Here is a 24,711-nt window from a genome sequence, read left to right on the forward strand (position 1 = left end):
TTGCTTGCAATTGATTTGCATACTGTTATTTCATATTGTTAAATGGTTTGCTGATTAATGACTAATGTTGATTTGGACTAAATGTAATAGAAATTTATTTGTAAATTTAGATATATAATTTAGCTGCTAAATGGTATCATGGAGCTGTTGGAGGTGATTTTAGACTAATTCCTTGCAGGGAAACTCTGCCCATAATTTCCTCCCCTATCCTATATTAATGTTTTAAGCTCCCCTCTCTTTCTTTTTTTTTAAAAAAATTCATTTGCATGTCTGGATTTTTTTTTTTTTTTTTGTCTTTTTGTCTTTTCTTGGGCCGCACCCGCAGGCATATGGAGGTTCCCAGGCTAGGGGTCTAATTGGAGCTGTTGCCAGCGGCCACAGCAACGCTAGATCCAAGCTGCGTCTGTGACCACAGCTCACGGCAACGCGGGATCCTTAACCCACTGAGCAAGGCCAGGGATTGAACCTGCAACCTCATGGTTCCTAGTCGGATTCGTTAACCACTGAGCCACGATGGGAACCCCTGCATGTCTGGATTTTAAAGTGAACATTCTCACAGGCAAATATTGCTCCAAAGCCCAGGGTTAACATAAATTATTTTAAATTCAGAATGTGGTAGATATCTACTAAACAATTTCTTTTCTGAAGGGTCAGAAAAAATTAAATATTAATTTGAATATATTTTCATGACCTTGATTGAATCTGTATGTTGTGCACCATTATCAAGTTATAGCAATATAAAGTATTTATTATATTATTAATCATTATTTGAATAAATACCAGATACTTTTATTAATACAGGATTATTGGGTTATAGAATTTCTGAGCTGTTAGGAAACACTTGCTGATGAAGACTCTGGGGTCCAGAGAGGTTTAGTAATGAACACACATACACTCACAAGCTAGCTGTTGAGTCAGTAATATGAACTTTTTAATATATTCTGCACTTGGGTATTATACTTGTGCTTATGCCTTGGTATATTTGGTATTTTTAATTATTCCATAATATTTCAAAAAAATTTTCAACCTGAGGTTTTCATTTTTGCATTCAACTTCTAAACACATATGCTTCCATTGATTACTTTTTATTTCTTCTTCATATACACCATAAATATTTTCAGCTTAGAAGTCAGTTTCAATGGTAAAGAGAATCTAAAAAAGAATTTATACCGTAGATATTTTAATGTATTTATGCTCTTTTTACAAATAATATTTTAATATGCCATGGTAAAATTGTATCTCTCTTGTAAGGTATTAAATTTGGTAACTGAAAATGGTTCTCCAAAGGAATGTAACTCACACTAATTCCGTGTGCTCTTTTTTACTTATAGCTTGACAGTCTACATGTTTAAGTCTACCAGAAAAAAAAAAAAATCACTGGATATGAAGTTGCAATACAGATCAAAGTCTGCATCCACATCCTCACATTGGTGACCTTGGGTAAATTTCATTTTTGTGCTTTTGTTTCATTTTCTTTAAAATGAGTTGTTGAAAGCTTCAAAGACTCTTTCAAAAATTTTATGAGCTTAAAAGATTTGATTGAAAAATATGTGTGGCCAGTGTTACCTGGCTACCCAGTATTTTCATGGACACATACTTGTTACATATGTCTGAAGTTCCCTTAAGGAAATTAACTCTTTTTAGGTGTGAGATACGGGCATTGGGGGAAAGGAGATAAATAAGAAAAGTAAGGGGAAACAAGTTAGTGACAAAGGAGGCATGATACCCAGTTGAAATGATTCCTCTTTTACTTCTTTATATCTACTGTCTAGTTATTCCTATTTGAAAACTTACTGGCACCAGGTATTATCAACAGGGATGACTAATATGTAATTTTTATCTTTACTGGGTTACATTTGGCCCACAGACAGTTGACAGCTGTCAGTCAGGTGGCTGGTCAATGAGGAGATACATATAAAGCTGCCAAAATATTTTTGTTTCTTTAAATACTTACAAGTAAACCATTTTAGCTGGAAACTTCTTTGTCTTGAAATTAAATAAATTGATGTTCAGAATGTAATTTATTGAAGTTGGTTTTTTGGAGAGCTGATACTTTCCCTATGAGTATCTCTATGAATTTATGAGGTAAACAAAATGTTTTTGTGAAAGGGAAGAATAATTAATTTTTTCTCCACTATAAGCTGTCCTTAATAAATGAAGATTTTTGCAAATAATGCTTAAAGTTTATGTGTTTTAATATTAAACTTTTAGGGTACATATGAGTCATTGCAAATTTAAGCCACAGTTTCTGACTAAGATTTATTTAAAGAAACCATCCCCATACATTGCGGGAGTTGGCATAGATATTTTCCTGAAGTAAAAGTTGAAGGTTTATCAGAAAGGACAAGTATGTAGCTGCATGTTGAACTAGGAATTAAAGCTTCTTCTCATGATTAAAAGAAAATATCTTGGAATTTTAGATTAAGCCCACCATTTAGGGTGGGATTAAAATTATAGATTTTAGTTATTTAGAAATATTTTAACTATACCTGATATCATTTTTAAAAGGTTAAGTCACACTTAAAAAGTTATGAGAGTCATAAAAAATAATTTGGAATAAGCTTTTATATTACATATAAGTATAATTAGTGTAAATGACAAACAGAATTATAATTATAGCCAGTGGAATTGCACATAAAAACTTAACAAATATAATTCTGAAATTGACTTGAGTGTTTTTCAGTTTTGCAAATAATCGTCATTTTTGTAGTCAAGTACATTGATTCTTTAGGAATATAACATTTAACATTCCAAATAAATTAAAAAAAATTATCAAGTGCATGGAATACATACTCATTCTTTAAGAGACCAGTGAAGTTATCTAAAAAATTCAGTGACCATGGTTACTCAGGCGCCAGAATCAATATAAAGAAGGTGACAAAATATCACATAAAAATAGCAATTTGAAACCACAATATATTCCTTTTTAAAAATAAAATATACTTTAATTTTTTGAAGCATATCCTATAATAATAATTTATAATGTAAGTCAGATTTGAGTTTTGAATTTTTAAAATATAGTTTCATTAGAATGTAGATAAGATTGTATTTTAAAAATATTAGATTTTTTGGTACCATAGATAATTTCTGATTTTTTTAAAATATCAGATTTTAAATATTTCATGATTTTAAATAGCAGTTAGCTTAGTCTGAAAGAGTATGATACATATAAATTTGTGACATATCTGTGTCATCATTGGTTTGAAAATTGTTTTAGATACTGTGGTCGTTAAAAAAGTCAGATCTTAAAAAAATCAGATTTCTTTTTTTACTGTATGACAGTATGCTAAGCATGTACATTGAAAATTATTTATGAGATTATCTGAATAAAACAATTGCTTCATAGTATTAATTTATATTGGTAGAAGCATTGCTCTTCTTAAGCACCAATTCTACCCCCCACAGCCCAGAAAATTGACTTTATGCATAGTAATTTATAGCATTCTTGATCAATGCATGTTGTGTGTCTTTTACATTCATTAGTCCATGTTGCTTGTGAATATGGAATTTGGTTATTAAAATGGTTTCATATGTTTACTATGTATAGTCCCTAGCTTTGAGCTCCTTACTTGCTTAAATAAATGTTTTCAATTTGCTATAATACAACAATTTGTAGAGAAATGCTGTGAAGCATAGTTAAAAGAATGAGTCCTTGAAATAGAATCACTTTAAAAATATGTCCTAACATGTGGTCTCATTTTTCCATCTTTTGCATTAATTAAAATCCTATTCTGAAAAAAATATTTTTGTCTAAACTTTTGAATTCGCAAAATAAAAATATCAAATATATAAGTGTACTAATTTTGGAAATCAATGACGTAAAAACATGCTTTAGTACTGTATTGATGGTTTATTCTGAAGATTTTTCTCTAAAGAATCTCTTTGTAATGAGAAGAGGTTGCCACTTCTAATTATTAAAAATTCTGTGCAATACATGTTTTAAAAAGTGTATTAAAAATAAAATTAATTTCATATTTTCTCTAACCATATTTCTGTTAATGCATACATAAAAAATTCTAGCGCATGAAACTTTCGAAAAGAGCATTTACCATTTCACATTTTTATTTGAGGTTTATCAAAAAATAACATTTTATTCAGAATGAATAGATTATGACAGAATTAGATAAAAAGGAGACAGAATGATACGTATGTATTTATTTGAATTATCTAATATCATATATATGATTAATTCTTTACCTTTCAGATATTGAGGACAGTGATGAGAGACCCATATTAAAAATATAAAGTATTTTCTTTAAAAAAAACTTTTTTTTTAACCCTAAAAAATTGTCAAATGGTAACAGCCTTACTTTCTACAGCAGGAAAACCCACTGTTGAGTTAGTTGGCTTTGATTCCAATGGTCTCATCAGCCTTCTGAGTGTAGGTACCTCAGCAGTGCCTCTTCCAAGATAACAAAATCAACTTTTAGAGATTAAAAAATATATTTTGGCAATTGAAACTCACCAGTGCCTTTCTGCTTCTCCAGGAAGTTGTACCCGTCAGCACCTGCTGAGGGCTTTGTTGTCCAAACTCTGACAGGTAAAAAAATTCCTGTAGAATAAAGCCAGACCAGCTGGCTTTGAAGAGAAACCCCCCAGTTTGGGCTGCGTTTGCCTCCTCTCCTTTTCTATGAAGACCCAGGCTTTCCCCCCTTAATCGTCAAGCCGTAAGATGCGTGATCCCTGTGCACAAGTGTCTGGCAGGCCGAGGTGCACCTGTTCCTGTCACTCTGGAGTAAATTTAGCTGTAAAGGTATCACTGACAACCAGACCTTTGTCAGTGCTGGCAAAAGAACACAGAATTACTTTCTTCCCCTCCCCCACCTTCCAAGGCCCTGCTAGTTCACATGAAAAATATCAAATCGGAAGTCTACCCAAAATTCATTCCTAAAAAATGAGATTGCTTTCATATGGTAAAAAGTAAGCTTCCTTGTTTCATACAGACTTTAAAATTGCATTTCCAAGAATAATCTTGGAGCATGACGAGTTTTTGTTCAATTAATTGTGGCTGGAAACTTTTTAATAGAAACATAGCACACACTTACTTCATTTCAGGTTGTTAAATTGTGTTAAGCATTAAAGTTAGTTGCCATTCTTTGTGGTAGCTCATTTGTTCTTTTCGATCCAAAGAAATATAAGAAGGTTAAAACTCATCACATAGGAGGGATTAATCATGCTACCAAATTTAGAAAGCATGTAGTTCTGAGAGACTGAATGTCAAAATTGTGTGCTCATAGCACTTAAACTATTGAGAATGGAGGATCCCAGGACAACATTTAAAATGACAGCTAATGTCTGTGGAAACCCTGGGCGTTTAGGAGTGGCCTAAAGCTAGAGTTCTCTTTGATTACGGTAAGGACATTTATCATTTATATGCATTTTTTTTGATTAATGTCTTTATTGATGCTTTGAGAACAATTCCTTTTGAAGGAAAAGAGAAAGGCAGGCAGTGTTCATTGATAGGTCTGACATAAATATAGTAGTCAAGATATATAAAGCAGCCCTAGGAGTAATGTGCTTAGCCATGGCATTCTGAACTTCTGCTTTAATGATTATGATTTCTTAAGTACTGTTAAAAAAGAGTTGTGCAGAGTACCTGTTCTACCATATTAATGCCATTTACAAGGGCTGGGTGTGATGAGAAAAAGAAATCTGGGTCAAAATCAAAAAATGCTTTGTAAAATAAACAAAGTTCTTATTTACTTACTGTGTATAAACAGCCACTCACCAAGCCTCATTTCTCCACAGGGCACCACTTTCAGATAAAAACATAGACCTGAATGGCATCATCCAGTATCCAAGGAAACCATGTAAGTACCTCTCTCACTGTGTACTTCTCTTATTCAGAGTTTAAAAGCTAGCTGAGTACTGAATAAGTGAGTGTTTTTATTTAATAATTATACGGGAGGTACTTTTTAGGAGTTTGCTAAAAAGAAACAGGTTCTTGATTGTTATATGCATCATAACAAAGCTCTTATGTTTTCATCATATTTTTTAAAATTATGTGCTTAGTTCCAACCTCTCCATCATTTCTCATTCTTAGGTACAAAACAGCTACTCAAAGTCCTGATGAATTGAGAGTTTCAAACTTTTCTAAGACCCATTAGTGTCTGAGAAACAATGTTTCAGAGTCCCTGTGCCAAGAATAGTTACCTAATGGTGATAAAGCTTTTTAAATTTTAAAAATTAAGAAAAATTATTTGAAAATATTATTTTGTTAGTAAATATTTGTAGCAGTTTATTTGGTTTGAGACTTGCTCGGGGATTGAGCAAGTGAGCGAAGAGATGAGATTAAGTATTTAAACAACCAAATCATCTTGAAAGCAAGTGTAATTTCCAAAATGCAAAAATTTGTTGGACAACAATTTGAGAGGTTGGCATATTATTTTCATTCATTTTTTCTCTTTTTCATTCATTCTTTCTCTTTTGCACCCAATTTAAGGTACATTTCAGTAGCTAATATCAGGGCCCTAATTAATTTTCAGAAATGATGGAATCTACTATGGAAATTCAGCTTTAAAATAACATAGTGTTCTAGAGATAGATCTATTTCTAAAATATTTGGATTATTCTATCAAGTATTTCTTTACTTGGACTTTATTATTTTCTCATATTTGAACTTTCTACTTTTGATATAAAATTATTTTCAATATTAAATTATTATTCATTATAGTTTACTTTTTTTTTTTTGTCGTTTATCTTTTTTTTTTTTTAGGGCCACACCCACAGCATATGGAAGTTCCCAGGCTAGAGGTTGAAACAGAGATACAGCTGCTGGCCTATACCACAGCCACAGCAACACAGGATCACAGCCTCCTCTGAGACTTACACTGCAGCTCACAACAATGCTGGATATTTAACCCACTGAGAGAGGCCAGGGATCGAACCTGCATCCTCATGGTTACTAGTCAGATTCATTTCCACTGCTCCACAACAGGAACTCCATAGTTTACTTTTTAATAAAAATTCTTAAACATATACTCATATAATTATAGGCCTCTTTTTCTTTTTACCATCTGGATCAGCTAAATGGTCTATCTAGTTTTTTTTTTTTTTTGGTCTTTTCTGGGGCTGCACCCGCATATGGAGGTTCCCAGGCTAGGGGTCTACCTAATTGGCGCTGTAGCTGCTGGCCTACGCCACAGCAACGTGAGATTCGAGCCGGGCCTGTGACCTACACCAAAGCTCATGGCAATGCCAGATCCTCAGATCCTGCAAGGCCAGGGATCGAACCCACAACCTCATGGTTCCTAGTTGGATTCGTTAATCACTGAGCCATGACGGGAACTCCTGGTTTATCTAGTTTTTTTAAAAATGCAGACATATTACTTTTCATCAGGGTTTTCAGGAGCTGCATTTAAGTGCAACTGGTTCAGACTTGTGGTTTGGGAGTTTTTCATATTATTTGGGTTTACTTTTGTTACTGTTGTGTTTCTCTCTTTCTACTGCATCATGATTCCTTGCTAAGTATGAAGGACAGAGGTGATATCACTCAGTTTCTCTGCTAAGTTAGACATACCCTTTACCCATGAGGAGAACCTGGCTAGGCTATGAGTGTTTTTTATGCTAGTTACAAACTTCACAAGTGTGGAGTTGGAGGCCTGACATACTGCCCTTTGAACCAGGAATTTCATCACACAAAATAAAGATTGTACCATTGCTGGGTAAACTTTGAAGCAGATCAGGGTTAGAATAGATCATTAAAGAAGAAAGACAATACAAATTGGAAAGGAAAACTGGCTAATGTTATAATTCCCCATTTCGAGGAAATGGATATTTTAATTCAACCTCCTATACCACAGAAAAATGACTTAATAGAAATAAACTGATAAATGAACATCAGTTCATCAGTAGTGTTCTAACAAAGATCATTATGCAGCAAAACTTTCTGTGATGATGGGCATGTTCTATATCTGCAAGTCCAGTGTGGTAACCAGTAGCCACGTGTCTGTTGAGCACTTGAAATATGACTTGTGTGATGGAGAAATGGAATTTTAATTTTATTTAAATTTAATTACTTTCAATTTACATAGGCCATATGTAACTAGTGGCCACTGTACTAATATTTTGCTTTTATTGGAAATTAAAATACCCTCTTGCAAAGAGTTTTTAATCTTTTCGTATGCTATCATATAATATACCAAAAGATTAATATTTGCTTTGATATTTGAATTATCATTGTAGTGAAATATTTTATAACATTTCCCAGAGATGGATGTTTTTAATACTGTTGATGGGAATACATAATATTGATTTATAAGCCTGGGGTAGCAACTTTTAAAGTGGCCATTGTAAACAAGTCTGTGTTTAAAAAGAAAAACACTTTAATGAAAGTTCTAAGACGATAAATATTTTGAAAATACATTCTTGCAAATACTTCCTAAAATGTGACCAGCTTATACAAATGCACACGCTGGCCTTGATTCCCCAAAGTCGATCCCAAAGCACACATCAGGTTTTAAACATGCTCCTATAGCCTTTTCAGATATTTAGTGAAAATGAGCATTAGGATGCATGATATTTTAATAGTAGTGCTAGTACAGTAATGTTGTAGACAAAATAATTATCTAAAATACTGAAAATTTGAAATTAATATTTTAAAAATCAGTAAGTCAACTGATTTCTTATCCAGGAAATGGAGGGCAGGATTTAGATAAGGTAAGAAGAGAGAAGAGATTTCTTTAATCTGAACCTTGGACAAGCTACTCAGAGTATCCCTCTGACTGCCAAAAAAAAAAAAAAAAAAAAAGGAAAGAAAAAAGAGCAAAAGAAAAAAGAGTTTCCAGATAAGACATACTTACATACTTCCTAATGTATTATTGGACTTGAGAAAGAATTTTGCACATCTCCAAAGGTTTCTTTCCCCTCACCTCAAAACCTAAAAGCTTAAAAGTGTGAGCAGAAAGTGGAGATGTTAAACAGTAAACGTGGGAATGGCGAAATTGAATGGGATGAGCTGTGTTGCAAGAATGCTATTGGAAGGATAGCAGTCATATGCTCTGTGAGACTTCTCATACACCTCACCTTATTAAAAGAACAGGAATAAGTCACAACCATATTTATAGACCCACTTTTTTGGTCTTCTTTGATGTCTTTAGCTGACTTAGATTAGGTAGTCAAGTACTTGTATACTGTCAGATTTTTCAGAGAGAAATCCATCCTTGCTTAAAAGCTAGTGTTTTGTGTAGTCCTCCATTAAGGAAATTCTGCAAATCAGCCTTCAATATCCTCATAAAATATTATCTCTGATATCTCTGTGTCTGAGAAATTGTTTTAATGCAGAAACATAGACTGTGGCCTCTGAGTCTTTAAATCACTTATGTGTTTACTTATGTATTTTTACTTTTACTTATGGGTTTGTTACCTGAAAATTCTGAACATATTTAAAAGTAGAGAGTGATAGGAACTTGTATGCAATTATACTTACCTTCAACAGCTATCATCTTGTAGGCAACTTTGTTACACCATATCCCCATTTTTACCTCTCATTCCTACCCCAAATTACTTTGAAGCTAATCCCAGGCATGACATCATTTCATCCTTTAATATTTTAGTAGGTATCTTTAAAAGATGATTTTTTTGCGGGGAATTCTTTTTTATTGAAGTGTAGTTGATTTACAATGTTGTATTATATTCAGGTGCACAGCAAAGCGATTCAGTTATATATATGTGTGTGTGCATATATGTATATATATGTTTATACATGTATATATGTTTTCAGATTCTTTTTATTATGGGTTAGTATAAGATGTTGAGTAGAGCTCCATGTGTTGTAAAGTAGGGTCTTGTTGGTTATCTACTTAATACATTGCAGTATGTGTATCTTAATCCCAAATTAGTAATTTATCCCTCCCTACCACTTTCTCCTTTGGTAACCATAAGTTTGTTTACTATGTCTGTGAGTTCATTTGTATTTTGTAAATAAATCCATTTGTATCATATTTTTTCAGATTCTACATATAAGCAATATCATGATATTTGTCCTTCTCTGTCTGGCTTATTTCACTTAGTGGGGTAATCTCTAGGTTTGTCCATGTTGCTGCAAATGGAATTATTTCATTCTTTTTTATGGCTAAGTAATATTCTATTGTGGATATATGTGCCACATCTGCATCCATTCATCTGTCGATGGACATATAGGTTGCTTCCGTGTCTTGGATATCGTTAAGTAGTGCTGCTGTGAACATTTGGGTGCATGTGTCTTTTGGAATTATAATTTTCTTGGAATATATACCCAGGAGTGGAAATGCTGAATTGTATGGTAACTCTACTTTTAGTTTTTAAAGGAATATCTGTACTGTTCTCCATAGTAACTGCACCAATTTACATTCCCATCAACAGTGTAGTAAGTTCCTTTTTCTCCATACCCTCTCCAGAATTTATTATTTAGACTTATTAATGATGGCCATTCTGACTGGTTTGGCATGATACCTCATTGTCATTTCGATTTGCATTTCCCTAATAATTAGCAGTGTTGAGCATAGGACTTTTTTAATTGAAGAAATGAACCACATCTGAAAAAATAAACCAAACCATACCTAGAAAGTCAGTATTTCTTTATCGTTATCAAATATGTACAATCAGTATTCAAGTTTTCTCAATTGTCTCAAAATTTTTTATAATTTTTTTACTTTTTTGAAATAGAATACATATGATTCATACATTGCAATTCATGATATTTCTCTTCTCTTTTAATCTATGTTTCACCTCTGTTTATTTTTCCTTATTTGTGGAAAAAACTGGATTGTGCTGGTAGAGCTTTCCATAGTTTGTATTTGCTCATGCATTCCTGTAGAGTTGTTTAAGAAGCTCCTCTGTACCATGTCTTTCCTATTCACTGGTGATTAAGACTCTGAACTTGCTAGATTCATTTGGAGAAGGCTGGGCAGGACTACTGGTTCTCTCTCTATCTGAGATGTTAGCAGGTATTGATCATTGGTTAGCTCCTTTTATTCCATAAGGAATACCCAGCCTTGGAAAGTTTCCTCACACATTGGCCAAGATCAGTACTCTGCTAAATTCCTGAGTGGGACTCTCTGCAGATCTCAGGAGACCTTTATCTGTGCAGCAGCCCTGTTCACATGCTCTGACTTGTGAACTGTAACCACCTTGTTCTCCCATGCCTTCAGTTCTGCTTCTGCAACTTGGGGAATTTGTGTTCCTTGAGTTATCTGCCCTGTGCCACTGCCAAGAAACCCTTAAGACAGTAAGCAGGCAATCATGATTCACCTCCTTGGTTTCTTATCTCTCGGAGATCACTGTTCTACATTGCCTGATGTCCTATGTCTTAAAAATCATTATTTTGTATATTTTTCCAGAGTTTGGTTGTTGCTGTTTTGAAAAAGAGGGTACATCTAACCCCTCTCAGTCTATCTTGGTTGGATGGGAAGTCTCTCAAATTGTTTCATTAAAAAAGTTTTTGGAGTTCCCGTCGTGGCTCAGTGGTTAACGAATCCAACTAGGAACGATGAGGTTGTGGGTTCGATCCCTGGCCTTGCTCAGTGGGTTAGGGATCCGGCGTTGCTGTGAGCTGTGGTGTACGTTGCAGACGTGGCTCGGATCCAGCGTTGCTGTGGTTCTGGCGTAGACCGGAGGCTACAGCTCCGATGAGACCCCTAGCCTGGGAACCTCCATATGCCATGGGAGCGGCCCAAGAAATGGCAAAAAGACAAAAAAAAAAAAAAAAAAAAAAAAAAAAGGTTTAACCACGAATTCCCATTGTGGTGCAGCAGAAACAAATCTGACTAGTATCCATGAGGATATTGGTTCGATCCCTGGCTTCTCTCATTGGGTCAGGGATCTGGTGTTGCTGTGAGCTGTGGTGTAGGTTATAGACGTGGTTCGGATCTGACGTGGCTGTGGCTGTGGCTGTGACTGGCAGCTGCAGCTCCAATTCGATCCCTAGCCTGGGAGCTTCCATATGTTGTGGGTATGGCCCTATAAAAAACAGCAAAAGAAAAGTTTAACTATAGCTTATTAATTCAAACAGTATCTTAACATGAAGCTCAGTAGTTAAAGCAAGCTGAAAAATTTTCCACTTGAAGTGTGTATGTGTCCTTTGGAACACTGCTGAAGTCTTTAAACTGCCAGTGCAACTTCTAGGACCTCTTGCTGATATTTTCCCTCCCAACTAATTATACTTTTTCCACAAGATTAGTCCTATTTTATTTTCTGCCATTTATAGACAGTTTTGTGGTTCATTCATTAATTCCTTCAGCAAATACTTTTGAGTATCTATTATTTGTTGTGTAAGGGGTTGGAGAAATAGTGATGAATACGACAATACTTATCCCCTTAAAAATCTTGCTGTTTATTTTCACACTGAAACTTGTACTTGAATATTCATAATAACTTTATTAGTAATAGCCCCAAACTGAAAATGCTCAAAAGCTCATAATGAATGAGTGGGTAAACAGACAGTGATATATCTTTAGTATCACTACTGCTTAGCAATAAAGAGTAATCAACTACTGTTGTGGACAACAACTTGGATGAACCTCAAGGAAATTGTGCCGAAAGAAAAAAGTTGATCTTAATCAGATACATTATTGTTTGTTTCCATTTATACAATATTCATAAAATAACATAATTACAGAGGTGGAGGATGGATTCCTGTCTGCCAGGGCTGAGAAGGGAGGGGAGGGAGTAGGTGTGGACATGAAAGGGGGGTAGCACCAGGAGCCTGTGGTGACCATACAGTTAAGTGTCTTGATGTGCTAGTGGTTACTCAAAGCTACACCTGTGATAAAGTTGTGTACCGCTAGATACACAAACACACACATAAGTGCATGCATAAGTGGTAAAATCTGAATAAGCTCTGTGGATTGTACCCATGTCAGTTGCCTGGTTTTACTGTTGTAGTTTTGCAAGATGTTAACATGGGAGTGGAGAAAGGGGCTAGAAGAAGGGTACACAGCACAGGAAGTTTTTTTGCACCTTTTTGTGAATTTTTAATTATTTCAAAATAAAATGATTTTTCTTAAAAATATTACAACTTCGTGGACGACCCAAGGACCGAAATAGCCAGTTGCAGTACATTGTAATAATAGTTACTGAGAAGGACTATAGAGTGTATGGAGGAATACCTCATTCCCAAGGACACAATGTCTTTACTATTCCCTTGTCTCCTACAGCTTTCCAGTCAGGTCCTGCTTCTATTTGAGGGGCATGTATATATATATTACAGAAGGCTTGTGAGTAACCCTCCTCCACCCTCACCACACAATGATGTGTCCTATTCATTAAGGCCTCAGTAAAATATCTTCACCATACAAGGCAAACATTTTATAAGAATGAGCACATAAAAAGTAACAGGAGCCTCGTGTTCTCACGACATGTTCAAACCTAAGTTCAAAGACCTATTCCAAATTTAAATATCAATGAGTTTTGGATTACACACAGCTTTGGCTCATCTCACGCTCTATTCTGCCATCAACCCCCCTCAGCTGAAGCTCTACTCTGACCTGTTTAGAAATTAGCCTTTGTGTGTGAGAACAAACACAGAGCTGTAGTGGGTTTGGTACATAGTCCCTTGTTGCTGTAATGTATTTTACTTCAGTGACAGACTGTTACGTATTTTGAGTTTTAATGGTTAAAAAAAAATTTTCCCCGTTGGAACTAAGTAGAAAATGTATTATTTCTCATATATTGGGGGACATAGTTTGGGTCTATTTGTATTTCGTAGGAGGCCACTAGAAAAGCCATTCTATGTGAATTTACACCCTTGTCACATTGTGACAACTCAGTTGTCTTAGAATTTTTATTTAGTTCTGTCTGAATTTTATGAATCCATGAATAGGTGGGCTGACAATGTATAAGCTGGAAATATTTTGATTTTATTCCTTGTTACTGTTCCAGAAACCCACTACTCCTCTCAGTGTCAGAGGACCTCCTTGGAGTTGGAGGAGGGTGTCTGTGTCAGTAACTGTGTGTGTTACTGGAATATTCACTGGGCAGCAAACATCCATAGAGTTTTTAATTGCGTCTGAGTCTCTCTGAAATAGGATCTCAAGGTACACTGATAAGCACCTTTAGTTTCTGTCCTTTGCCTTTACAAACATAGCAGCCAATTTGAAATTGCCAGTATATACTTAAATTCACACTTAGTTCTATTTTTTGAACTCATCCTTTTGTTCTTTTTTTTTTAAAATTGATGAAGTGGTCGAGTCTTTTTTTTTTTTTTTTTTTTTATCTTTGTAGAGCCACACCCACAGCATGGGGAAGTTCCCAGCTGTGGCCGCTGGCCACAGCAATACAGAATCCAAGCTGCGTTTGTGACCTCCGCTACAGCTCATTGCAATGCCGGATCCTTAACCCACTGAGCAAGGCCAGGGATCAAACCTGTGTCCTCATGGATACTAGTCAGGTTTGTTACTGCTGAGCCTTGAGGGGAACTCCCAGGTGGAGTCTTGATCAACTTTTTTCAAATTTTCCTAAGATAGATATATTTTAAATTTAACAGGTCATTTATTATTCATCAGGTCCTGAGACTTTCTCTTATTTTTTTTATGGTGACCATTTGTTTACTACTACTCATTTTGACATTTTATTAATTTTGATTTTTGAATAAAAACTTATTTGTCTGCTAAGTCCTTTAAAACTATTTAAGAAAACACACAGGACTAGGTCAATAGTATAGCTGACTTAGAATATTTCTCTCTTATTTTCCAGTAATTTGTGCCGACTGGGGGGTCTGGATATTTATATGGCCGTGATTTTTTCTGCGTCCTATTATATCTGTGTATATCTGAGAAAAGTATTACTTACTCTTATTTATTTCTTTAAAATGTATTTATTAGAAGGACTCTTAGGGTTACATAACATTTCACATGTTCTGTACTTTTCCTACAACCTTAAGATTGTACTATGTTAGTCTGATTCTATAATACTATTAAATATTACAAGTATTTTTTCTGGAGAGGAATAGGGATTAACAGGAAGCAGTGGCTTTTTCATAGATTTGGGAAGCTCTGAAATGTTATTTTTTCTAGGTAGCCTAAATATCCTTGAAACATTAGTTTTGGAATAAGAGTTGCATAAGCACCAATATAATCCCTCCAGTTTATAAAGATAGAGGCATTGCCACCACATGACTTCCTAGCCCTGCATCTACTTGAACAAAATTGAGCTGAATGTACTCAGGCTCCCACCTGTAGCCATGCTTATCAGTTTCTGGACCAAATCCAACAATAGGAAGCATAGTTCGAGCCTTTCACTTTTTTTCTCTCAGTGGGTACATCATCTGGTGGTCCAACTGCAGGTGTTAGGCTTACTGCTCATTCTCACCTTGAATCTCTGTAGTCCACTGGATCTGGGGGACCATGACTCTGAGCCTAGCCCCAGGCACTTCTGTGGCCTCACAGTCACAGAAATTATCCCTTTTCTCTTTTTACAGGACAAGGCCTCTGCTAGGTCTCCTTGGCTCTTTGGATGCTGTCTCTGTTTTCACACTCTGGTATCTAACAGATGTGATCAGATCTGAAGGCGACCACTACTCGCCTGATTTCTAGGTTTTCAGATAGTTGCTCCTTCCTCTGCCTGAGTTGATACCATATTACCTACAGCTGCATGTGACTTCTTCACTGTGCCCTTTGAATGTTGTACCTGTCTATCTCACTGACCTTTGGTGACAGCCTTGGACAGGGCCCACTCTGTGCTTATGATTCCTAAATGTGAGAACAACTGACCCGGCATTGCTAAACATCCATGATGCCTCACACCTGTGACTGGGCAGTGCCGCAGACATAGTGTCTCTGATTATGCCATAGTGAGGGGCTCACTCTCTTTCTTATATGCTATTTAACAATTCGTAGTTCCAAAAAGCTTCTTCATAACTTACAAGACAATTACTATAAGGAGCAGAACAAAGGCAAATAAGAGAGAAGGGGTGGGAGAGTTCCCGCTGTGGCTCAGAGGTAACAAACATGGCTAGTATCCATGAGAACGTGGGTTTGATCCCTGGCCATGCTCAGTGAGTTAAGGATCCATCGTTACTGTGAGCTGTGGTGTAGGTCACAGATGCAGCTTCAATCTCATGCTGCTGTGGCTGTGGTGTAGGCCAGCAGCTATAGCTCCAATTCAGCCCCTAGCCTGGGAACTTCTGTATGCTGTGGGTGTGTCCCTAAAAAGAAAAAAAAAAAAAAAAAGCAAAAACAGAAAACAAACAAACAAAAAACACCAACAACAAAAAAAGAAGGGGCGGGATTTTTTTTATTAAACTGAACCAGAAAATCAAGGTCCTCCTGCAAAAAAAAGCCTGAAATTGAGTGACTTGAATTTTAGACTCAAGCGTTCTACCAGTCACAGAAAAGGGAGGTATAAAAACTGATGCCACTTACTGTCACAACAGAGTGGGGATGGGGCAGAAGTTTCTCTTAATCATGAAAGGTGCTCCCTGGAGTTCCCATTGTGGCTCAGTGGTTATCGAACCTGATTGGCATGCGTGAGGACATGGGTTTGATCCCTGGCCTTGCTCAGTGGGTTAAGGATCCAGCATTGTCATGACCTGTGGTATAGGTCGCAGGCACAGCTCAGATCCCATGTTGTTGTGGCTGTGGCATAGGCTTCCACTCTGATTAGACCCTATTGATTAGAGCCCTAGCCTGGGAACCTCCATGTGCCCTGGTTGTGGCCCTAAAAAAACAAAAGACGAAAGAAAAAAAAGAAAAAGAAAAAGAAACAAAAGATGATCTTGTTTTTCTAACTGTATTTTTGGGAGGAATGTATTGTGTGGCTCATTATATAATATTTTTATATCTGATAATCATATTAAAATGACAGTGCATGTGACTGAATTTTATCCTTCTTTTCTAGCATGAAATATTTCAAAAGTCATTCTTCTTCAAAATGCCTTTTTAATAACTTTCTGGTATCCACAGTAAAAAGTGAAATGATTCATCTGAAAATAATTTAATAATATACATATTACACTCGGTATATCCGGACACATTATAATCTCAGCAGGTAACCAGTATACAAAGTATTGATATATTTTATTTTCTTTTTTCTTTTGTAACTAAATCTTTGAAGTCCAGGGTATACTTTATTCTTACAGCATGACTCAGTTTGGCCTAGTCACATTTCACATGCTCAGTAGCTGCATGTGGTGGGTGGGGAGTGGTGGAAGGAGCAAATCTTGTTTGCTGTAATATCCTTATGATAGTTTTGGTCTTCAGATTTCTCAGCTACAGTTATCATCAGGTACCTTGAAAAGCAAATTTTTCAGTGTTCTTTGTACCGAGTGGTCATTAATCCAGAAGTTATCATATTATGTCACCAAAACAAATTTGTTGGGAAGGTCATTAGTGAATGCACTAACATGTTATCTGGGAGAATTTCTTGATCTGTATTTATACCACCTAGTTCCTTGAGACTTTCATGATTTCACCAGCTTTCTCCACTAGGGTTCCAATGGGAATTAGTTTGTATTTTTTCAATGATATTCATGACTTTTTGTTTGACATACAGTTACTGGTTAATTTTCTTGTTAGCCTCTTGTTGAGAACTGAGACTTGTTGTCTGTCCTTCTCCCCTTCAGTGCCTTTCATGTAGTGAAGGGTGGTCAGTTATTCTTGGTGAATGAACACATATGTGTCTTTTCCCCTGATTTATGGTCTGGAAAGAGGGGGCATGCTTTTGACTCCTTTGGTATATTTGCAGCATAGTATGCAGAATGTATTTGGTGCTTAAAGAATTCTGCTGAGTGGACCCAGGACTTATAATTGGGCTTCCTCATCTTGGTCCAAAACTGTATCCATCAAACTGTCAAATTACACCCCTGAAAAGAAAATCATTGTTTTCATTTGGGGGAAGAAATGTAAACACATTACCAACCTATCTTGCTGGTTCCTAACTGACTCTATGAAAAAAGGAAAGAATTAATGGAGAGAGTGACATTACCTTTGGTTAAATTATGATAAAATATAATCCACAATTTTTACTAGAAGAAAAAGTAGAATGATTGTTGTAGTTCCTAAACATGATGAAAGAATGTAGTCTGTGTATATTTGAATCATTCATTCTTTCATTTCCTAAACACTGAACACCTGTTATAATTAAGACCTTGTGTTAGGCACAGGAAATTAAAAACATAAAAAAGTTTTGACCCTCAAGTGGCTAACATTTTAATTGGAAAGCCAGATTATGCTAAAAACCTTTTTAAAACATTTGTGGAATTAGGGTGATGGTGGCATCATAGAATGGCTTTGGGAGTGTTCCTTCTTCTTCAGCCTTTTGAAATAGTTTAAGGAGGGTGGGTCTAGGTTCCTCTTTGTATGTTTGGTAGAATTCACCTGGGAAGCCATCTGGTCCTGGACTTTTATTTGTAGGGAGTGTTTTTATGACATATTCAATTTCATTTCTAGTGATCAGTCTGTTCAGTTGATCTATTTCTTCTTGATTGAGTTTTGGCAGGCTGTAAGTCTCTAGAAAGTTGTCCATTTCTTCTAGGTTGTCAAATATATTAGCATACAATTGTTCATAGTATTCTCTCATGTTTTTTTCTATTTCCATAGTATCCATATGATGCCACCATCATCCTAATTCCAAAACCAGACAAAGATACCACCAAAAAAGAAAACTATAGGCCAATATCTTTGATGAATATAGATGCAAAAATTCTCAACAAAATTTTAGCCAACCAAATCCAACAACATATAAAAAAAGATCATACACCCCGACCAGGTGAGATTCATCCCAGGTTCACAAGGATGGTTCAACATATGCAAATCAATCAATAAAGATGGTTCACAAGGATGGTTCAACATATGCAAATCAACCACATTAACAAAAGAAAAGTCAAAAACCACATGATCATCTCAATAGATGCAGAAAAAGCATTTGACAAAGTCTAACATCCATTCATGATCAAAACTCTTACCAAAGTGGGTACAGCGGGAACATACCTTAACATAATCAAAGCCATTCATGACAAACCCACAGCAAATATACTACTCAAGGGAGAAAAGCTGAAATCCTTCCCACTAAAATCTGGAACGGGACAAGGATACCAACTCTCACCACTGTTATCCAACATAGTATTGGAAGTCCTAGCCATAGCAATTAGACAAACAAAAGAAATAAAAGGCATCCAAATAGGAAGAGAAGAGGTAGAACTGTCACTGTATGCAGATGACATGATACTCTATATAGGAAAACCCCAAGGACTTAACCCAAAAACTGCTTGAACTGATCAACAAATTCAGCAAAAGGAGCAGGCTATAAGATTAACATTCAGAAATCAGTTGCTACTGATTTCATTGTATACTAACAATGAAATATTAGAAAAGGAATACAAAAACACAATACCTTTTAAAATTGCACCCCAAAAAATCAAATACCTGGGAATACACCTGACCAAGGAGGTGAAAAACTTATATGCTGAGAACTGTAAAACATTAATCAAGGAAAGTCAAGAAGATGAAAAGAAATGGAGAGATATTCCATGGTCTTGGGTTGGAAAATTAATATTGTAAAAATGGCCATACTGCTCAAAGCAATCTATAGATTCAATGTAATCCCTATCAAATTACCCAGGACATTTTTCACAGAACTAGAACAAACAATCCAAAAATTTATATGGAACCACAAAAGACCCAGAATTGCCAAAGCTATTCTGAGAAACAAAAACCAAGCAGGAGGCATAACTCTCCCACACTTCAGGCAATATTACAGAGCCACAGTCATCAAGAAAGTGTGGTACTGGTTCCAAAACAGACATACAGACCAATGGAACAGAATAGAGAACCCAGAAATAAACCCAGACACCTGTGGTCAATTAATTTTTGACAAAGGAGGCAAGAACATAAAATGGGAAAAAGACAGTCTTTTCCGTAAGTCTTGCTAGGAAACCTGGACAGCCACATGCAAATCAGTGAAACTAGAACACACCCTAACACCATGCACCAAAATAAACTCAAAATATAATACAACACACCATCAACCTCCTGGAAGAGAACGTAGGCAAAACATTCTCTGACATCAACCTTACAAAGGTTTTCTCAGGTCAGTCTCCCAAAGCAACAGAAATAAAAGCAAACATAAACCAATGGGACCTCATCAAACTGACAAGCTTTTTCACAGCAAAGGAAACCAAAAAGAAAACAAAAAGACAACTTACAGAATGGGAGAAAATAGTGTCAAATGATGCAACTGACAAGGGCTTAATCTCTAAAATATACAAGCAACTTATACAACTCAACAGCAAAAAAGCTAACAACATAATTGAAAAATGGGCAGAAGACATAAATAGACATTTCTCCAAGGAAGATGTACAGATGGCCAATAAGCTCATGAAAGAATGCTCAACATCCCTGATTATTAGAGAAATGCAAATCAAAACTACCAGGAGATACCACCTCACACCAGTCAGAATGGCCATCATTAATAAGTTCACAAATAACAAATGCTGGAGGGGGTGTGGAGAAAAGGGAAACCTCCTGCACTGTTGGTGGGAATGTACCACCAACAGTATGGAGGTATCTTAGAAAACTATACACAGAACTATCATATGAACCAGCAATCCCACTCTTGGGCATATATCTAGACAAAACTTTCCTTGAAGAAGACACATGCACTCGCATGCTCATTGCAATGTTATTCACAATAGCCAAGTCATGGACATAACCCAAATGTCCATTGACAGATGATTGGATTAGGAAGATGTGGTATGTATACACAATGGAATACTACTCAGCCACAAAAAAGAACAAAATAATGCCATTTGCAGCAATGCAGATAGAACTAGAGACTCTCATACTGAATGAAGTCAGAAAGAGAAAGTCAAATACCATATGATATCACTTATATACAGAATCTAATATATGGCACAAATGAACCTTTCCACAGAACAGAAAATCATGGACTTGGAGAATAGACTTGTGGTTGCCAGGGGGGAGGGGGAGGGAGTGGGATGGATTGGGAGCTTGGGGTTAATAGATGGAGACTATTGCCTTTGGAATGGATTAGCAATTAGATCCTGCTGTGTAGCACTGGAAACTATGTTTAGTCACTTAAAATGGAGCATGATAATGTGAGAAAAAAGAACGTATACATGTATGTGTAACCGGGTCACTGTGCTGTATAGTAGAAATTTGACAGAACACCGTAAACCAGCTATAATGGGAAAAAATAAAAATCATTATATATATATATATATATATATACAATTGTGAGTTTAGAGCAAGCTAGGTACTAATGGGAAAAAGATTCAGTAAATCTAATTTTCACTCTGTTTTTCCTTCAGTGGTGTTGGCTAATAAGTATTTTTAGAGTAAGTGTGGTTTGTTTTTAAAGAAGTTACATTATTTGGCATTTATTACATTTTATTTATTTCTTTGATTGATTAATTGCAGTTAAATTACCTTAGCATGCTAGAACAGATTTTACAGATTTTGACATATGATTAAATAGCATAAAGCATAACTAATGTGGGTTTTTAGTGGCATGCTATGTATTAAAGCATAAAATTTAAACACACACTTCATCAGGAATTTTTGCAGTTACAGTGAATTAAAAAGATTTAGATATTGGAACTCTTCCCCACCACTCCATGCCTTAAGGGAGGGGCATGGATTTTATAATTGAGATTATTATAGAAGAGTGTCCTGACATAACTGATTGACATTAGTGATGTGCCTTGAAAGTTCAAATTCAAGGTGTGCACTTATTTCAGTCAGCTTATTCTGAATGTTTAAATAAGAAATACTATTTCTGGGTATTCTGAATAACTCGTTGTACATTTATTCCTAATAGTGAGCATTTGGACTAATGATGGATTACTAATGAGCATGTAAATGTACCACCTGATTACATTAATATATGATCTTCCATGACGAGATCTGAAATGAACATTTCTAATATGTATTTCTTTTCCCCAAATGGCACTGTGGCGTACACTGAGCAGGACTGAGACAAGGGTGTTTTTCTTAAGAGCCACTGATTTAGTCAATTATCAAAAATCACATTATAATAAATGCTGTTCTAAGAATTTTGATTAACCTTTAAATAAATGTTACTTTCAGAAAAAAAATCTCCCAAATGTGTTAATGATAAATGGTGAAGTGGTAGTAATTGCAAGGATGGCTTTATAGATAATATAGTTAATTGACACCACCCTCTCAAACATATATAGCACATCAGCTGCTATGAGGCTACGTGATAGTAATGGTGTCTGTAACATTTTTGATGCATCAAGGATGACATGAGCAAAATGGAAACTTAGAGTGCTCACCAGGGTCATTCTCTCATGGACATCTGATGCCCATGGTCAAGTAAATTTTTAATGACACATAGTCACTACACACCTTTCAGCCTTCTGAAGAGGTAAGTGTACATTGATCTGTCCTAATTAGCCTTGCAGAGTACCGCAGACATCCTTGCATGAACGCTATTATTTAATAAAATGGAAGCTGTTTTTTTCACAAACTCAGCATTTGCTCCTGGGATGGCTGTATTTGTTTTTTAAACTCAAGTCTCATGTCTTTGTCTAGCAATGTATCATCAATGCAGCTGCATAAAAAAGTAAGCAAAATTAAGGGATGGGTCTGATTGTGAAAGTTCATTGCTATTATAAGAAACTCATAAGCACACATCTATTCCTTTCCTAATGTATAGGGTGCTGACTGCATAAAATTGCTTGGAAAGACATTCAGGATATACAGGCAATTCTGTTGAGGTGTGCAGTGGAATGCTTTTATGTTTGGCAGTAAAGGTGGCTCTGAAATATCTGATTTGTAAAATAAAAGGTATCCAAAACAATTTGTAATTGCTCTAGATTGGAGCATTAGGGACATCCACTTTTCTTTAAGAGTTTAGGTTTCTTCTGAGCTTGGGTTCGGTAACCAAGAATCCTTCATTTGCTTAGAGTTGAAATTAATCGAGCATTGTTTAGGATAGGATTTGGAAGTAGGGGAATTTCCTATATAGATGCTCCTTATAATTGTGGTGCTATTCAGTTCCAAATGGAATACAGACCAGATGGTGTTAAATCCCACCCTAGGGATGAAGTCTACAGCCAGAACTTTTTAGAGGCACAAATATCACTTGGTGAATGTGGTTACTGGTTACAGATTATTTTGCTCTTAAGAAATGGAACAAGAGGAGGTTTCTGTCAAGTTGTAGGCCTGGCCATTGATGACAATGTTTGGAGTTGCCCTTGAATGGAAGGAAATCAGGCATCTCTTCCTGCTGTTTCATGATCACAGAGTTAACTCTCAGGCTCCATAAATGCCTCCTTTACTTGCTTGCTGATATCTGAAGTTGCATAATTAGAGATTAGAATTTTTGGATTTTGCAAATATCCCTAGAAATGATAACCCTTGGTTTAAATCAGAGCCATAAAACTCAGTGTGAATGAACTTAGCTCTTTCTGGAGAACAGGTTTTTGAAAGTGGGATGTGTAGAAAAATACAAGGACACCGAGTAACAAGGGTGTAGGAGAAACTGCCTTGTGGGCATTGTAGGGGCAAGGTGAAAGGCTCTGAGTGGGGAGGATTAGAAGAGCAGAGGACAAGCTTTACTTTTTTTACCATATAGGAAACCTCTAGAAACGTCAGACTTTCTCATTATAGTTTTAAAGCACTTTTAAAAATCCTGGTGGGAAACAGAATTTGTTTTCAGTTTTCTTAGGTTTAAAATTTATGCTTTCTTTGCTAACAGATATTTTCTTTGAACTGCCTAGTTCATTTATTTAAGAAGCACTTATCAAACAACTACTATAGGCTAAATAGTATGCTGGATGCTAAGGAAAAAGACATAATTCCCATATATTATGGCCTTATTTGGTCACTATGCTCTATGATATAGGTAACAGACAACCTAGCTGTACCTGGCTTTAGGAATAAGGTAATTTTGTTGGCCCCACCACTGAAAGTCCAGTGGTAGGGTGGGATTCAGGGACATCTTACTCCAGTAATTTTGACTTAGTTTTCCCTTCTTTCTTTACCTTCTTGTTGGGTCGACCTCATCAGTGGCTAGTGGCAAGATGTCTATCAAGTGAAAGGGGCAATTTCAGAGCCCTTCTAGAAGAGTTAGAAAGGCTTTCCCAGAAGCTTCAAAGTAACCTATTCTTGGATTTTATTAGCCCAAGAGGCCAAGCTTGTATAGGTAATTAGAAGACTGGTGGATGGAGATTACATATGGGTTCAGTGAGAGTGTTGGCGGTGATGGGAGGACATCCATTTTAGATCGATGGAGATGGAGGATTCAGGGAAGGATTCCTTGAAAGATGCTACCCAAACTAAATCTAAGAGGATGAGAAGGAAGGGGGAGATGGGAGTGATATGTAGGGAATGAGGGAAGCAGGTGCAAAGGCACAGAAGTGAGAGGGGACATTGCATAGAGCAACTCCCTTACTCATTCCCCAAGTCCCAGCTTCACAGTAGCTTGTCTGGGAGGTTTCATAGAGCTTTGTGTGGTCTCCTGGTTCCCTACACTTTCCCATCTCAATTTTCACAGCACTTCATAGGCACTCATTCAATTGCTTGATATTCTCCACTAGACTCTATGAGGGCAGGTTCCATGCCTGTCTAATTGCCCCCTTTTTCCAAGTTATAATAACTTTAAAAAATGGAAACTAGCATTTCATTAATATAAATGATTTTTACACATTTTTTTTACCCAACCTGTGATGTATTTGGGATACTTCCCATTGGAAGGCATTTTCGAGCAACTCGTGGAAGTATAACCTAAGATTTCTGCTTCTTGGAAAAAATT

At 36.0% G+C, this 24,711-nt stretch overlaps 1 protein-coding gene and 1 long non-coding RNA gene across 24 annotated transcripts in view; one reads left to right on the forward strand and one right to left on the reverse strand.

The window, feature by feature from the left end:
* The window catches only part of MEF2C (myocyte enhancer factor 2C), a 173,686-nt gene extending 169,084 nt beyond the window's left edge, over positions 1 to 4,602 (reverse strand). For all 16 annotated transcript variants that reach the window (XM_021082274.2, XM_021082212.2, XM_021082155.2 and 13 more), the window contains exon 1: positions 4,466 to 4,602. The gene's annotated coding sequence lies outside the window, so the exon portion shown is untranslated. The remainder of the gene's footprint in view (positions 1 to 4,465) is intronic.
* The window catches only part of LOC102159394 (uncharacterized), a 152,795-nt gene that overhangs the window by 10,009 nt on the left and 118,075 nt on the right, over positions 1 to 24,711 (forward strand). For 6 of the 8 annotated variants that reach the window (XR_002341808.2, XR_014838274.1, XR_002341810.2 and 3 more), the window contains exons 2-3: positions 1,332 to 1,440; positions 5,749 to 5,810. This is a non-coding gene — a long non-coding RNA (uncharacterized LOC102159394). Of the gene's footprint in view, positions 1 to 1,331; positions 1,441 to 5,225; positions 5,353 to 5,748; positions 5,811 to 24,711 lie in introns of those variants that run through there. The other 2 variants (XR_014838278.1, XR_014838279.1) reach the window with 1 other exon arrangement.

This window comes from Sus scrofa, chromosome 2, assembly GCF_054392235.1.
Source record: "Sus scrofa isolate SSC_HxYL_T2T_F1_AM1 chromosome 2, Sscrofa_HxYL_maternal_Yorkshire_Landrace_v2.0, whole genome shotgun sequence".
Lineage (NCBI taxonomy): Eukaryota > Metazoa > Chordata > Mammalia > Artiodactyla > Suidae > Sus > Sus scrofa.